The following is a 17,588-nucleotide window of genomic DNA, read 5'->3' as shown; positions in this document are numbered from 1 at the left end:
CTCTTCTCGTTTTGGAACCAGGCCATTATTTCTTTATTAAGTTTTTGAGGGAAAGACAATTCACCTTTTGACCCACCCGGCCTCAGTCCAACTAATTCTATCCTAATTCCTCCAGCTTGCCTTCTCTGTTGCCAGCGCCTCCCACTTCCCTAAACCTCCGCTTTATGCATCTCTGTGCTTTGGAATTCATCACACAGTCCATAACTCCTTTCTGCCCCAGCCTGTGCACGCATATGAGTGTTGAGCACACAATCACATGCAAACATGCAAATCCCTTTCCAAACTCCAGTTTGCTCTCTCTAGCTTTTTCAAGTCAGACAGTAAATAAGTCACCTAAACTATTTCATCCTGAGGTGTAAGAAGAGGCAAATAACTCCCTTGACCTTCCTAGAGATGCTCAAATGCATAGCATAAAAGGTTACTTGCTCACAAAGTACAATTTGAATTATTACACAGCTTGAAAATGACCAAAATTAGGGGAAAATGTTGACAAGTGTCCAGGATGATAATGAAATCAAGCCGGCCAACCAGCAACCACTCACCTGATGGCAGTTTTCCTATCTATCATCCTCCGTTTCTGAACTCAGAGTCCAAGCTGCTCACAGCTGTACTTCTGGGGCGAGCACAGGGAGAACTGGAAAACTGGGCTACGGGAGGGGCACTGAGCAGGGAGATGCTAAATCCAGTGTTTGCAGCTGGAGGCCACCTACACGTTGGTGCTGAATTTTTAAAAACACTTCAACACCTTAATAATACGTTCTGCCAGGTATAATAAAAGTGTGCCCAAGGAGCTTGAATTCTTAAGCTGCTAGGAACTAAATGTGAAAGGAAGCCCAAAGCAGCAGAGGAAGATGAGGTGGGGGGAGGAGGAGGAAATCCCTTCAACTACTGAGTTGTATGGCTCCAAGAAAAGAACAGCAAAAGAACACATCCCCCAACAGGCCACGCTGATGCTGGTTATTTACATAAGGACCACATGGGCTGCATGAACCTCCGTCTTCCTTCACATGCTCCACAGCTGTGGTTTATGCCCCTGGCTTGCACATCCGAACCACCTGTGGAACTTCAAAACACAACACCAGGGATGCCTGGGTGGCTCCGTGGGTTTAAGCCTCTGTCTTTGGCTCAGGTCATAATCTCAAGGTCCTGGGACGGAGCCCGGAGTCGGGTTCTCTGCTTGGTGGGGAGCCTGCTTCTGCCTCTCTCTCTGCCTGCCCCTCTGCCTACTTGTGATCTCTCTCTCTGTGTCAAATAAATAAAATAAAAAATCTTTAAAAAACAAAACAAAACACCAGCGTGTAGCTCCAGTAGAGTACTGAAAGGGGAAACCACCATGATCAGCGACACCTATAACAGGGTCTGGGCCACTACATAACCACGTAAAGAGGAAATGCTGGTCAGGAGTGCAAGAACCAGTGAGTCCACATGTCTCCTCTCCCTCCCATCTCCAAGAGCAACCACCTGGACCGACCGTCCATCTATCTCGTCTTCTCTGACCACCTCTGGTCCCAGCCCTGAGTGCCAGAGACATAGGGCAGACCGCATGGCAGACCGGTCCTCAAGGAGCTTCCATTCTGGTAAAGTCACATGGAGGAGATTTAAGTTACCGTATTAAAAAGGGGGGGGCAGCTAAAAAAGATTCCCCCAAGCAATTTCCATCTGTCTTCCTGACCTCAAGTCCTCTGAGCCCTCAGCTCCTTGTTCTGTCCTCGGATAAGTGTCCGTCGAGTCGTGCTGCGCTTCAACGGCAGGCCAGGCCCCACCCCCCATGTGGCTCTGTTCAAAGCCTGGATCCAGACAATCAAACCCGATTTCCTCTGTGCCCTGATGTGCCCCCACATCCTCAGACAGGGTGACCGGAATGGTCCAAAGTCAAGCTTCTCCCATCAACATCCTAGGTCTCATATTTTCTCTTTTTTTCATTGCCTATCCTATGCTTGGGGGATATAAAAGATCGACAGGAGTCCCCTTAAAAGTGTTTCATCTTTTTTGTAAAAAATTAGCAAGATACAGAACGTATTAATATCACACACTGATTTGGAGCTAAACTGTACAGAAGGAAGGGACGGAGATTAGTCAGAGTGTGAGCACCTCAGAAGCAAGCCCTGAGCAAAGGGTTTGGCCAGGCAGAGTCAGCAATGACCAAGCAGGATGTTTGAAGGAGCACCAAGGGCCCAGACAGGGGAGAAATAATGGAGACACCGGCCTGACTGAAACCAGAAGGACTCATCAGGCAAGTGGCAGGAGAGAAGGCAGAAGGAACAGCTCAACATGGGGCTCTGCTACCAGGTGTGGTTCACCCAGGACACCGGAAGACAGGTGTGGCATGACTCTGAGAAGGAGTAAGGCACAGATGCAAACTCTTTCAGGCACGCAGAGGAAACCACTGTCATTAACTCTGCTTCAGCCTGTAATAAATATCTGACACACAGTTATTTTCAACAAGAACCTCATCAAAGTGGTTCCTAATCCTCCCACTCCGACCTTTAAAAAATCAAGTCGAAGTATGCCAGAGTGCAAATATTTACCAATTCGAAAATCAAAAATGCCTCCCACCAACCTCCTGGGCTTTCTCAAGCTCCATCTTCACCGTCTGCCGAGCACACTGGTGTGCTGGGAGCCACAGGCAGACATGAGCATAAACAAACAACTATCTGGCCGTCCACGTGTCCTTTTGTTCCATAACATGTGACTGTCAACTGTTTATCAGGCACGGTGTTTGGCAGTTTGAATCAAGGTATAACACAGCAAGCCTTTCATTCCCTGTCTTTCAAAGGAGCTATTATGACACCTGGAAAGCAAATACAATCTGTTCATAGCAGCCCCCAACAGAGAAGCTGGTGAGTTCATTCCTCCGTTAATTCATCAAGTATTTATTTCACGTCTATTAAGCACCAGACACTATCCCAAACGATGTGGAAGGAGCAGCAAAGGAAACAAAGCCCCTGCCCTGATGAAGCCTACATGGGGGCTGGGGGGGCAGGCAAACAGGAAGGTATGGATTTATCAGACAGGAAGGAAGTACCATGGTAAACACACACAGGTAAGGAAACAGACGGTGCCATTTTCGGTGTCTGGGGAAGACTGCAGACTGACAGCAGACACCTGGGTGGTATTTGAGCAAAGAGCTGAATGAAGTGAGGGAGCCAGCCAGGCTGCTATGTGGGGAAGGGTTCCACTCCAGGTAAAGGCACAGGCAGGGGCAGAAGCTGAGACCAGACAGCCAGGAAGCCTGGGGAGCAACAGCGCTGGGGAGCGGGAGCGGGTGCCAGGTGAGATGGGAAAGCAGTCAGGAACAAGAGTATGGGACATACCACAGGTAGGGGGGGGGGGGGGGGGGGGGGGGGGGGGGGGTAAAGTGCCCCTGCAGGTTACAAAGCTGATGGTTTTGGTAATACAGTGATAATAACAGTCCTCCTTTCTTATTTGGAATCTGTAGATCCTTCCAAGTCTGGTCTATTATACAAAAGATGAGGTCAGATCTGAAAAATAAATTCAGTGGAAAGAGAGGTTTTGATATTAAGGTGAAGAAAGCACCCTATATATTTGGAGAGCATTCTCTGCCCTCCAAAATTTCAACTCCAAAAATCTGATGGAAATCAGAGTATTTCCAAACTTAATGATGGCTTTAACCATTAGGGATGCCCCCAAGTAGAATATTCCCAACCATTTTAGGCAGAGGATAGGATGGTCTTTTAATGTAAAACAGTATTAGAATATGTAATTAAGTAGTTTCCCATCACAGTTTACACTTCAAAGCGAGCTGGGCCTTAGTAAATAGTCTTGGGAGAGAGTGCAAACACTGCACGTCACAAACATATTAACTAAAGCCACAGAACTGTATGCTCAGCTGGAAATATCAAAGGGATGTTCTCATATTTAAGATAAGTGGAGAATGCAAAACTGCTAATTTCCTGCTTTATAGATGTATTGTAGCTTCTGGAGACATCTTAATAATCACTTAATTATATTATAAGGAACATAAAACAAAAAAATGCCAAAAGGATGAGGTCCTCCATTTTCAGAAAAACAGACCATCAGCAGATTTGGATTGCTGTCCACAGACTGAGGACAAAAAGCCTTAAAGCAGCAATATTTTAGGACAATACAGTGTCAGGGACATAATTGTGAGCAAAGATCCTTTCTAAATCCAGGGGCAAGCAGGGAACTAATCCCCAGAGGTGGGCTGCCCTCTATTTCTCTGAAGCTGCTTCAACTTCTAGCCATAAAACCATAAAGACAAAAATGTGACAAACACCAACACTGACAAACTACTCCAAGGCAGTAAATGAGAGGTTAATTACATGCTGATTTCCAGGATATTTCTAAACTGTGAGAGTAGCTCAATCACCTAGGACAAGATCCTTTTGCCATTCTACAAGATAAGAAATAGTGTTCGCCTGAAGTATAATAGAAATGAGAAAAGGCAAATTATGTCTCTGCTATATAGTTCAACAACCAATACTTTTCTTGAATAATTCCTGACTAAAGTTTCTCTAATAAACCAATTAACTGCTACTGAAATAAAAAGGCAAAGTTCTGAGGCTTAAAACAGCCAAAGAAAGGTTACTTTAGTCTGTTAAATTAACAAAAATTTAAGGGGGAAGAAATGGATCTTGCTACAACTCCAACTGGAAATATTGGGGTTCTTCTTGTAAAAGTTGGCTTTGGGATAAGGGAAATAGTTTGACAGATCTATTTATTCTCTCTTAAAAACAACAGCAACAACAACTTATTTTTATTTTTCCTTCCAACAACTTATTTTTAGAAGCAATGTGCAGGTTGTAGAAAACTTAGAAAATATATAAATGTATAAAGAAAATGAAATGTCATCCATGAATGCAACACTAAACATACCTATATTTTGTTATATTTTCCTTTCAATTAATACACACACCTCTTCATTCTTTAGCAAAATTAAGATCATTAGACAATTCATTACAATGGTAAGCACTTCATCTGTGACAAAACACTGTTTAAATATGGTTGCATAATATTCCATTACACAGATGTCTGGTAACTGACTTAACCATCTCTCTTCTGTCCTATTCAGAATGCAAGATACATTAATGAATTTTAAAGTAACAGACTCCGTTGAGACCTATGTTATGGCTGCAGAATCTACATTGTGCATAACCTCTAAAAAACTACCACTAGTCATGTTTTAATGTAGTATCAAAGAAGAATACCCATAATTATCCCAAAAGGTTATTTCAATGCTCCTCCCTTTCGCAATGGCACATCTGTGCAAGACTAGAGTTTCTGCACACTTCCACCCAAACTGTCAACACACTGCAGGGCGAAGCAGACAAGAGAACCCAGCTACTTTCTATTAAAGCTGGTTATGAAACAGATTGCAGACGATGGGAAACGGTACCACTCTTCTCATTAAATGTTTCTGGGGAGGGGGAGGTGTTGGAAAATAGTTATTTTTCATTAAAAATAATCATTAAAGAGACTTACACAAATGTCAAACAATGTCATTCATGTCACTCCTTTTGTTTCAGAAGTTATTTTCATTACAAATGGTCTTTTTGTTTAATGTAATGGGTGTATTGTTCTTTGTCATTTTTAAGTACTTTTCATTTTTTTAAGTTTTAAGTTCTAACACAGTAAATATCAAGATACAAAATAACAGAAGAAGTTATTTGGGGGTCCTCAAACACCTTTTAACAGAGTAAAAGGGTCCTGAGATAAAAAAGTTGAAGAATTCTGAGCTGTAGAATGAAGGATCTCTTTAACAAATAAGCCCATGTATTATTGTTTGCTTGTGACTGATTTCTGCCTTAAATGAGATTGCTCCAAGACTTCTGAGATTCATCATGTCTGCATTAGGTGGAATCCTTCCTCTTCTGGCCCACACTGAGTCTTTAAATAACTAGGCTCTCAAATACCTCATCTATTTCAGCATTTTATTGCCAAACACTTTCTTAAAGCAGATAGTACAAAGAAAACAGGACCTCAGAAAGCAAAGATGTAGATCTCTAAAGACAATTACCTTCTACTTACTGGTTAAACACAAGTAAAACAAAACAAAAAAATTATCAAAATACATCTGGGGTAAGAACAGAGTGATTCAGATGATGGTACCTGATAACACACTGTTATCACCTGTTTTTACTTCCTCTTACTAAAATTACAAAGGCAATTCTGTGAATCCTACAGACCAAATTATATACACATACACACATACACTCTTCCAACCAAAAGCACCCAGAACTCCACGGAAATAAGAAAACATCCACTTAGTTCCTGTTACAATGTTACTTTCTAATCAACAACAATCCAAAGCCCCAAAACTATTACAGCATTACAGACATTCCTAGTACCTCAAGAACAGTAATACTCAATGCCATTGTCCCGATCTTCATAGTTTCTACAAAGAAACAAAACAATCACACTTTAAAAAACTGGGTTGACTATAAAAAAGTCTTTCATTAGACTACATATTTATCGAGGCTGTAGAAGATGCCCATCACACCTCAACACCCAGGATAAAGTGGACAAAACGAAGCTCCTGCTGTCATGAGGTTAATACGCCAACTAACGAAGCAGCAGCAGTGCAGTCCATTGGGTTTTAAAAGAAGCAGGCCGGGAACCTCCGAGACCAGGTTGCAGACATCCATCGGGATGGTCTTCAGGATGAAACCCAGGCCCAGCAACCAGCCCTTGGTGGACATGTGCCAGAACAGATCTTGAGCAGAAGTTTCAGATTAATCAGAAAAAGAAAGAAGGGGCTCGAGAGCAGGGTTGTACTGAAATCAAAACTTACCTGGGCAGTGAGACATGAACTATATGGTGGACAGACAAACCTCATCTCCCACCTCTCATCCCTTCTAATAATACCCTGTGTCTGAGTGGGGACAGGACCTGGGACTCACCTCTAACCAACAGAACAGGGCAAAAGTGATGGGGTATCACCGCTATGATTACAACTTCCTGGAGTCTCTCTCTTGCCAGCTGTGAGGGGCTGTCATGAAGTCAGTGGAACCTCATGTAACACGCAAGGGCAAAAGACCTCGGAACAAAGGGCGACTTAAGTCCCACAACTGCAAGGAAATGAATTCTGCCAATAACCTCAGTGAGCTTAGAAGCAATCCCTCCCTACCTGAGTCTCTGATGAGACCACAGCCCTGTGCACACATGGACCACAGCCTGGGAAAGCCTGAAGCACAGAACCCAGATAAGCTGTGCCTGGATTCCTGACCCACAGAAATGGTGAGATAACAAATGCATGTCATTTTAAGCCACTAAAGTTTATGATAATTTGTTAGGCAACGGTAGATAACTAGTACAAACCAGAAAGGGGAATATCCTCTCAAGAAGTTTCATCAAAGGGAAGGAGGGATAAAGAAGTAGTCAAAAGAGAAGGGCACCAGGGAAGGCATGGGTTTCATGGTGTTTGTTCTTTCTGGTTTTGTTTTTTTTGTTTGTTTTTGTTTTTAAAAAGACATCTATTTATTTATTTATTTGACAGAGAGAGAGAGAGAGAGATCACAAGTAGGCAGAGAGGCAGGCAGAGAGAGAGAAGGAAGCAGGCTCCCCGCCGAGCAGAGAGCCTGATGCGGGGCTCGATCCCAGGACCCTGAGACCATGACCTGAGCCGAAGGCAGAGGCCTTAACCCACCGAGCCACCCAGGTGCCCCACTGGTTTTGTTTTGTTTTGAGATTCTAGTTATTTATTTGAGAGAGACAGACAGCTCAAGTGAAGGTAGAGGCAGAGGGAGTGGGAGAAGCAGACTCCCCAAAGATAAGGGACCATGACATGGGGTCCAACCCCAGGATTCCGGGATCATAACCTGAGGCAAAAGCAGGAACTTAACTGACTGAACCACTCAGGTGCCCCTCTGTTTTGCTTTTAAGATGGAAGAGACTTGAGTATTCACAAATCTTTTTGAGAAAGAAACACCAGGAGGGAGGTTGAAACAGAAGGTGGGAGAGAGTAGTGGTAGAGAAACTGATTTCCAGAAAGTCAGGGGGATATTTCATGCACTATGAACAGGGAAAAAAAAAAAAAAAAAAAAAAAGGATACAGGCACAAGCAGCTGTGCAGAGGGGCAGAAGGAAGAAGAGAACATGGCCTTCACATGACTATTTTCTTAGTGGTGGAAAGATGATCTGCTGAGAGTGAAGGACAAGTAGGAGAGATGTGGCTGACTTTAAAGCTAGAGATTTACATGTTGAGAAGGTTGGATATAGTCACTGTGGAAAGTGAGAGCTTAACTTCCCGGCAGTGCTGAGTCTCTGCTGAAGGTGGGGACCAGCATCTTACAGTGGCATCTGTGACCTGTTCTGAAGAATCTGGTAGTCCAGACCCAGTCCAGCAGGCTGCCTGATCCACCAGGGTTGGGATGTGCCAACACAACAGGCAGAAGGGAATCTGGCGTACTGAGAAGTGCGCAGTGAAATGCTGGCCACGGAATCAAACAGCAGAGACGCTGCGACAGACTCTCAAGACGTAAACGGGGGCAAGGAGCTGGAAACAGACCTGGAAGGTGAATCTCTGATGTTACCTGGGGCAGTCTGTCAGATGAACTGGATAGGAAGTCCTGGCCAGGAAATGGAACCTGCAAGTTCCAGAGCAGAAGCAGCTCTCAGTATTATCAAGATCTAGGACAGTGACTCTTCGAGGGTGACCCACTTGTTCCAGTTTGAGCACTGAAAGTCCTGCATCTGGAGAAACCGGGATGGTTCTAAAACTGATGGTTCTAAAACTGCAGGAGAAAGGCCCAGGCCCAGGCCCAGGCAAAGCAGGCCTGCTGCTCCCCAACCTTGGCTGCCATGGGGATCACCTGGTGAGCTCTAAGAACTCCTGAAGCCTAGAGCGAAGATTGCCACCCAGGTGCCAAAATTTTCTGTGGATGAGGAGCTGTAACTAGCAAATGATAGCACAGAGAGTAGGAGACCATGACTGTCAGGAGCCTAAAAGGACAAGGAGTCAAAGAGCAAGGATAGGGCGGGGAGCCACGAGGAGCAAAGGCCCCATCCTGGGGTGTGCAAGAAGGTGCTATCTCCCATGAGGCAGCAGCAACCTCAAAGAGCCGAGTTCACCAAGGACCAGGAGGTAAAGACTTCTGGAGGAGAAACTGGCTGATCAAAAGCACAGCATGTGGAAAGTGTAGAATTTAGGTCAGAAGGGGAGCACAGAGCAGTCCTCCGAGGCAATTCGCTGGAGGCCCAGGGCTGCACAGCCCACAGAGCCAACTGCAGGGAGAAAGGGAATGGGGTGGGAGGTGACCCCATGTGGGCTGTGGGCTGGCTGGTGGCATAGTGAATGGCACCCCCAAGGCCCCGGCGTCCCAAGCACAGGTATACTTTAACACAAGGAGACTGCTATGTTTTGTAAAGATACACATTTATCCTGAAGAAAAGGGAACAGGAATTTTCGAAGCTTCAGAATGGGTTCCTCTGGTCCTTGTCTGAAAGTCCTTTCCTCTAGGGACTTAATTCTCTGATGTCTGTTTCACAAATAGTCATCTTTGTTCTGATATTCAAACCTTTACCCAACCCTGAGATTCTCCTTACATCTCTCACACTTCACTAATAACTTCTGTGTTTTACCCGAATCCAGAAAATCGTCACAGATTTAACAGCTATAGCTGCCAATAATTCACACAGAAATAGAGTGAAGGATACATTTCTTGACAATCAGGTGCCAAAGTTCTCACCATGGAATGAAGGAGAGGGTATGTGCTGCACTGTGTTGTGTTGTGTCATGGGGAGTTGTGTTTTTCAGTGAGTGTGTGTCTGTGTGTGTGTGTGCGCGCGCATGGCCATGCACACGTCCATGTTAAGAGTATACCACCTGGAGATCTAAGTCCTACGGAAGTTTAGAAAGACTCAACAATAAAACACCATTTCAGCGAAAAAGTTTTAGCATTATTTATAAAAATATATATGCAGGAAAAAAATATATATGCAGAAAAAATATATATGCAGAAAAATATTCCTCAACTCAGGAACAGCGCAAGTACTTCTGTTCAGTCTAAGCTTGCTCTCAAGTTCTGGGCAAGACAGAGTTCATCCAGGCCTTGGCGGAGGTACTAATCAAACAAAAAAGTACAGTGAGCTCACAGGTGCCAGGAGATATGATGGTTACTCAATAGGTAGGGCTGGGAAGGAAACCAAGGATCCTTTGCCTCCTCCCTCACACAGCCCACAAACAAGCTCGCTCTCTCTGTTGATTGAAGGCCAGGCTTCAGGAAGGAAAGCGGAACTCTACTCTCTTGCCTCACGAGGGTACTTCTAGGGTTTCCCAAGACAGCCTCAGCCCAAGCCAAAGCACAAGCCAGAGCTCATCAAAAACCAAGGCACAGACAATGGAACAAAAACCCCCCACCAACAAGGTCCATTGCCTACAAATGCAATACCAGTAAATAAATACTTCTAAATCATTTTGTTTAGCTACCGAATGAGGATTCTTTTATAAATTAAAGCTTTCAAAAGTTAAGTCAGTATTGCTTAGGTGGTGTCTCTGCTTTCAAAATTTAAGTTATATATAAATAAATATTGAATGTGCCCAGGGCAGATGACAGTCCTATGTTAATTAGGGTAGCCCCTATGTTTTCTCAAATGAAAAGACACTGCAAATGCTCCTGCCCAAGAAAGACAAAACAAACAGAAAAAACGTGTGCGTGTGTGTGTGTGTGTGTCAGAGAGAGAGAGAGAGATCCCGTGGATCTATACCAACATTACATTGTCACCAAATGTTTGTGCACACCTATACCAGACATGAGTGTGGCAAAGTAGCAGGTAGCAAGGCAAGTCAAAGCCACTGTGAAAATTACACCACAATAAAGAGAGCATTTACATCCTTTTTCTTATAATACAGTTTCGTAATGGACACCCAAGAAACCATCTTTCCTGATCCCAACCAGAGAATAAGAAGCAAATCAAACTCAGAGAGCATATCAGCATGTTTTGTTTTCGCGCACTTGTGTTTTTTTATATCCACAACTACCAGGGAGAAGGTGAAGGCAATGAGCGAAACAATTTCAAATCAAGTACTATTTTGCTCAAATGAAATACTTCAAAATGCTTATCAGTTCTGTAATTTTCAATGGATGATCACATTTTTACTAGAAGCGTGTATCTTCAAAGAAACTACATGGTTTAATCATCGGGATCCCAAATGTAGAAGAGAGGATGGATAAAGACATGAAGATAAAACTTACTGGATACAAAAAAGGTATTCTGAAAAGGTAAGCAAAGTACAACTCAACCAGAGTATGAGACAGATGGACATCTGAAGAAATCTTAGGGGGAAATGTTTGTGACTATAAGAGAGACAGTCTCTTACAGAGCTCTCCCCCTGGCAAAGACATGTCCAAAACTATAACAAGATGTGATTTTTTTATTTAACCTTGTATCATACAGGTCTGCTGTTCTGTTAAACCCGCAAGTTCAAGTTCATACAGTTGAAGGACTTAGATTGTTGAATGGTCCATGGGGAGATCTCAAGGTTTATTATTACCTCAGATATACATTTTCTTGTTTATGCTTTCCTCATGATCATTCAAAGCTCTGAAAAATCAACCTCTAGTAAGACAAAGTTTGCCCAGGAAATTGCCCCACACTTGTAACCTGATTCAAGGCATAAGTGACAAAAAGTTATTGAGAATGAATGCTAACTCTGGATATTTGTAGGCTCCTCACTCAAGGCAACAAATTAAAAAAAAAAATAATCTCAGTAAGAAGGCACCTCCCCACAGCAGTAGTGCCTTGGAGAAGGGAAGAAAAGCCTCCCAAACAAGACTTTACCACTACCACCCGCTCCCCCACCAAGAAGCTCTCTTTCTGGAACTCAAAAAAGACAAAGTTCAACTTCAAAGAGAGATGCTGTAGTAAATCCTGAAAGCAGGAAAAGTTGGCATATCCATCTCTGTGTGCAAATGAATGACCTCAGGAGACATAGAAACAAGGGCAAACAATGCAAAACAAACTGTTCCAACTCTGGTACCAGTTACTGACCTTCCAGACCAATGGAACATGCTGTCTCTGGCAGCACAAGCAGAATGTGCATAAAACAACAGCTCCTCTGCTTGAAGGCAAATGCCCTCTATTCCAGTTCACTGAAATCGAGTAACGAAAGCAAACACTTCCACACAAATCAGTGTCCTCTCTCAGTGCTGTGACAATACACATATATAAACAAGTCCGTGCCTGTGCACCATTCCCAGCACTCACACACCTGAATCATGCTCAAGTCACCTTTCCAAAGGCTTATAAATACCCTCTCCAATTATGAGAGCTTGGGCTCTAATATCAGTAAGATGTCATCGCCATACTTACAGCATAGACGCTTTAGAACAACTAAAACTTGCACTCCTAAAGATCATAATTCAGGACATTATGGTCCACTTATAAAATATGCTGGGAACTTTCTATTTGGGAGGTGTGGGAGGAAGTGTTTCATATAATGGGAAAACCACAACCAGGGGAAGAAGGGTCTTGAGCTCTGGTCCCAACTCTGTCCAACTACCTGCAAAAAACTCTGGTCTAGGGAGGGCTCACCTCTCTAAATCAAAGAAGTTTCCTTCTAGGTCTAGATTGTTATTTATTTGTTAGAAAATACCAAATCTAGACACAGCCTGTGCAACTATAATTGCAGAGGCACACCCAGGACTTACGTAGTGAGCTAACGTCAGCGCTGGCCCACAGTGCACTTGCTCCCTCACCAAGCTCGACAAACAACAGTCAAACAAAAAGAAACTGAGAGGCAGTCCAGAGACAGGCTCCATGGACAACCCTGAAAACTGTTTACAAACCATGCTGCTTGGCTCAGATCTGATTCACTAGAATTCCTTCCAAGTGTATCATTGTGGACCTCATGAGTCAGTTTGCTCTTCCTGCTCCTTCTTTCTATCTGCCCTGCTCATAACACGGGAAACACTGCACACCCCTCCGCCCAAGTGAAAAGTGCAGTAAGACCTGGTAGATACTTAAAAGTTCAGCTCCAGTCCACCTGTGAAAAACATGGAACTCCAACAAGGTGTAGTATAACACACACACACACACACATATTTCACAGAATGGTAATGATACCTAATATGGCACACATTTTCTATTGTGTTTTATGTTATAAAAGTACTAACTATGACCCACAGTATAAAACAGAGTTAGATCCATCAAAGGATGGATGTGTATGCAAAATGTGGCATAAACATACAGTGGAATATTATTCAGCCTTTAAAAGGAAGGAAACCCCGACACCTGCTACAACATGGATGAACCCTGATGACGTCACGCTGAGTGCAATCAGCCAGACACAGAAAGACGAATGCCATATCACTCCACTTATATGACGCACCTACAGTACTTGAATTTAGAGAAACAGAGGGTAGAATGGGGGCTGCCAGGGCTGGGGGGTAGGAAAGAATGGGGAATTAAGTGTTTTATGAGGATAGCGTTTCCTCTGGGAAGATGAGAAAGTTCTGGAGATGAACGGTGGTGATGGTGGCATGACATTGTGATGTGTTTGATGCCACTGACCTATGCTTAAAAAATGGTTAAAACTGTTGTGTGTCAACTATAGTCGCAATGAAAAAACAATTTTAAAAATGGCAAATTTTGTTATGTACATTTTACCACCAAAAAAAAAAAAAAAAAAACACTGGGTTAGGAAGAAGTCCAACTGAGAAACTCCCCTAAAGAATGAAAGCCTTCTATGCTACATGGTATTAATGAAAAAGGCACAACTGGGAAATCATACTTTCAATAGTATTCAGGAGAATTTCGTGTGAGATAATAAAATACAGGTCTCTGCCTCTGGCTCCTGACCCAGTGTTCCTAAAAAGGAACCCTAGGAGCATCTCTCATTCTCATAGTTGGTCTTTGACCCCATCCTGAACAGGGCTCCCGAAACCCTTGTAAATTCCTAAAGTGGTTAGAGCATTTGGCTTTCGTTCTAATGAGGTGACTCTGGGGTGGGCTCCTGGATGAGGGATGGTCGCCAGAAAGACCAAGCCATGATTAGAAGCCTGGCAATTTTCAGCCCCACCCCTCACTTCTTAGAAAGTTAATAATTGATCATGCCTCTATGAGGAAGCCTTCAAAAATCCCCAGCACACAGGGTTCAGAGAGTTTCTGAGCTTGTGAACACATCAATATACTGGGGGGAGGGGCAGTGCTCCCCAATCCACGGAGACAGAAGCTCCTGCACTCAGGACCCTCCCAGACCTTGCCCTATGTATTTCTTCATCTGGGTTGCATCTGAATCCTTCACCATATCCTTTAATCAACTGGCAAAAACTGTTTCCCCAAGTTCTGTGAGTCATTCTAACAAGTTATCAAATCCAAGGATGAGAGGAGGTCAAGGGTACCTCTAGGACAGAAGTTGGGGGCAACTTGACAACCTGCTGGTGTCTGAAGCGGGGAGCTAGCAGTCCCGTGAGACTACATCCATGTAGAGAGTGTCAGAATTGAGTTAAATTACAGGGCACCCAGCTGATGTCACTGAGAAATGCTTGGTAGAGACAAACACCATAGGCCTGGTATCAAAGGTATTGAGCACCAATAGGGCGTCAAAAGAAAGGAGCACCAAAGGAGGAGAGGCTGGGCTCTTTTTCTAAAACAGCTAGAATCCTAACACTTTATTCCACTTACACTATTAAGCCCGAGTTTCTTCTAACTATAAAAGAGGAATAAGGATGTTTACTACTAAATTAAAGAGTCACAATGCTTTAAAAAAAGTTTGTTATGAAAAGTTGAGAACACTATGAAAATTTAGTTAAGAATAGAAATTATAATATCACTGAATAGAGAAAGGGTACTTTATTAGACTAAATCTTCCCAAAGTATTTTGAGATTAATAGTATGTCACTTCTATTAAAAAGCAGGAAAAAGAATAAACACCGATTTCAAGTTCAAAAGGAGTATAATCATTGCAAGGCTTTTTTTGATCAAAAGATTGTTTCTTTTTAAAAGCTCCTTTTATTTCAAAGACACACTGATTACCATCACAGTGTTTACCCTTGCTTTTTAAGTTGAGAGCGGAGGATTTCAGTTCTCAAAAATGGTAAGAGGCACCTTGTTCTCTTACCCTAATTTCACATCCAGTGTCCTCAAATGCCATGCCCTTTATACTCAGATCTATAAAACTACATTTATAACACAACAACACATGTCCACAGAGGGAACTCTGGATAAGTAGGCTCCCTGTTTTCTCCACAAATGTAAATAAACATATGTACTTATAATCCAGTTTTCTATTCACATACGACTCCAAGATTAAAGCCTTTTTTTTCCCTCCAAATAAGCATTTTTGGGTGACTAATATTTTGATAGATGCATTGGGCCATGAGATACAGTGAGTTAAACAAGTTTTATTAAAGGTACTATCATGAATACTCAAGAATGGTGGCTCCTTTCATGAGTTCTTCTCAAGTGAACTCAGTCCTGTTTTTATGTTTAAATAAGGCTTCATAGGGCTCTCCATCTTTAGGCCAAGGGCATGTACATACAAAGCCCTCTTCTGATCAGGAAAGTTCAATAAGCAAAATGGTACCAAGTTCACTTCCAACAGAAGGAGCAACTACTTTGTATAACATATTTGTTTGTTAACCTTGAGTACAGGCCCTAACTAGATATAAACTCCCCACAAGTAAATATCCTGTGTACTTATCTGTGCCCAGGATACTGGGTCTTCCATTAGAAGTTTAATAAACTAAGTTAAATTAACACACTCCACAAACAATCCATTTTTACTCATCTCTTCCTATTTTGCCAAATCTAAGTGATTTTTCTCAAGGTTAGAAATATACAGAAGAAAAATCTAGAATAAACGAGTTCCTTCACTAAGATGACTACACATTTCCTTTGAAGATTCTGAACAAATACCACCAGTTTATAAATATGACTGGTCTTTACTTGCAGGAAAAAGAATCCACCTCAAACACGACAAGAGAGGGGATCTTGCCAAAATATTCCCTTTTTGGTCCATGCTATAAATAATAGGATTCTTCATTTCGGATCTATATCCCATTGTCAGGAAGCAACGAAGGTCCATTGATACGGCAAGAAAACACAAATTGCACCTCAGTCACCAGAACCAAGTACTGGGAATTCCCATTGAGCACAAGACAAACATGACCATCTTAGAAGAGGTTCGAATGATTGAGGGGCAAATTGCCAAATCAGTGAGGATAACTCACATTGACAGAATCACACGATAACTCCAAGAATACAGGAATTTAATTCACCTGTGATTTATCACCATCCTAGCCGCCTTTCCCAGTCACGTGCTCCACAAAGGTGAAGGTATTTTTCCTCAGATGGTGTTAAAAAGGACAGCCTCGTTCACAAATTTTAAGACTTTACCAAAATTATAACAAAGCAAACACAACCATACAAAAAACACATTCACTTTCTATTAATTTCTATAGGCGTCTCAGAAAAACACTCGTACCAAACACCGGGCAAAACTCACTCTTTATATTATGCATAAAGCTCAAGTCAGTAAACAAATTGATTTTCTAAGGGAGAAGATATTCCCTTAATTGCTTATGAAATAGTTACCAATTTGATATACCAATTCTGAAAACTAATTTATTAGGATGTACGCTTCTCAAAAGTGGGTTCTGCTATTAAGCATCACTTGTAAACAACCACCAGGACTAGTGTAAATCTTTGAACACACAAGACACAAAGTTACTGAATAAAAGGACTCAAGTCCTTTGGAAACAGCAATGCTTAAGAAATCATATTTTAACAATCAGAAGCCAGTTATCTGTTTTCCCTATCACAGTGCATATTCTTTCCTAACTGCAAAGTAGCCAGAATCTTGCAACTGGAATAAACCAGATAAAACCAGCGAGAAATTCACTTCAAAACCCTACTCTGATTATTTACAAGTTCCTACCTCCCTACCAGCTGGCCACGGCCCTAAAATTGCTTCCCTGAGCTTATCAGCCAAAGAAATGGAAACCACCTAAGCAAGCACAGAAATTTCAGTCAGCAGCATTGTCCGAGTAAAAACACAGAGGCAAATGAAAATCAGACCCAAGTTGGCTACTCAGTACCTCTCAATAGGAGGTAAGTCATGGATAAAATTGTTTTGGCATCCCCTAGTTCCTTCCAGAAACATGGGGGTACCTCAAAATAAGTCATCCATGCAACTAAATCCATAGAATTTAAAAGTTAAGGCCACACTACAGAAGAAACAGTAAAGGATGAACCATGAACAGCAGTGTTAACAATATCCCTCATTCATTTACCCACACACACACAAAAAAAGCACATGAAACACATGGCTATTTTCTATTTAAAAAAAAAACAAAAACAAAAACAAAACAAAACAAAAAAAACAAGCTGTTAAAGGCCAAAGGCATAGGATTATGCCTGGCCTTTAATTCACTGGACTTTAATTCATTTTAATTTACCGAGAGGAAATGCTAACGTGATCCTCATACTTGGCCTCCTATGATCCTGACTTCATACCAAGATGAACTTAAAGTAATGTATTCTGCAGAATTCTCCTCCCAAATATTTCCTTCCTTGCTGAGAAGACAAATGACTTAGTTATACTCAGTGATTAAAACCTGAGGACCTCTTATCCTGTATTGCTTGGACAGTATGAGAAGGCCTCAAAG

The 17,588-nt window shown here is 42.4% G+C and overlaps 1 protein-coding gene across 2 annotated transcripts in view; it reads right to left on the bottom strand.

The window, feature by feature from the left end:
* Positions 1-17,588, bottom strand: part of FAM107B (family with sequence similarity 107 member B) — a 75,435-nt gene that overhangs the window by 37,776 nt on the left and 20,071 nt on the right. Inside the window, exon 2 of one of the 2 annotated variants that reach the window (XM_032880945.1) lies at positions 3,427-3,482. The exons of the other annotated variant lie outside the window; for it this stretch is intronic. The gene's annotated coding sequence lies outside the window, so the exon portion shown is untranslated. The remainder of the gene's footprint in view (positions 1-3,426; positions 3,483-17,588) is intronic. 2 annotated transcript variants of the gene reach the window in all.

The sequence above is a fragment of the Lontra canadensis genome, unplaced genomic scaffold (assembly GCF_010015895.1).
Source record: "Lontra canadensis isolate GAN:19392208 unplaced genomic scaffold, GSC_riverotter_1.0 scaffold72, whole genome shotgun sequence".
NCBI classification, from domain to species: domain Eukaryota; kingdom Metazoa; phylum Chordata; class Mammalia; order Carnivora; family Mustelidae; genus Lontra; species Lontra canadensis.
Note: the sequence above shows the minus strand (reverse complement) of the source record. Positions and strands in the feature narration are given on the sequence as shown.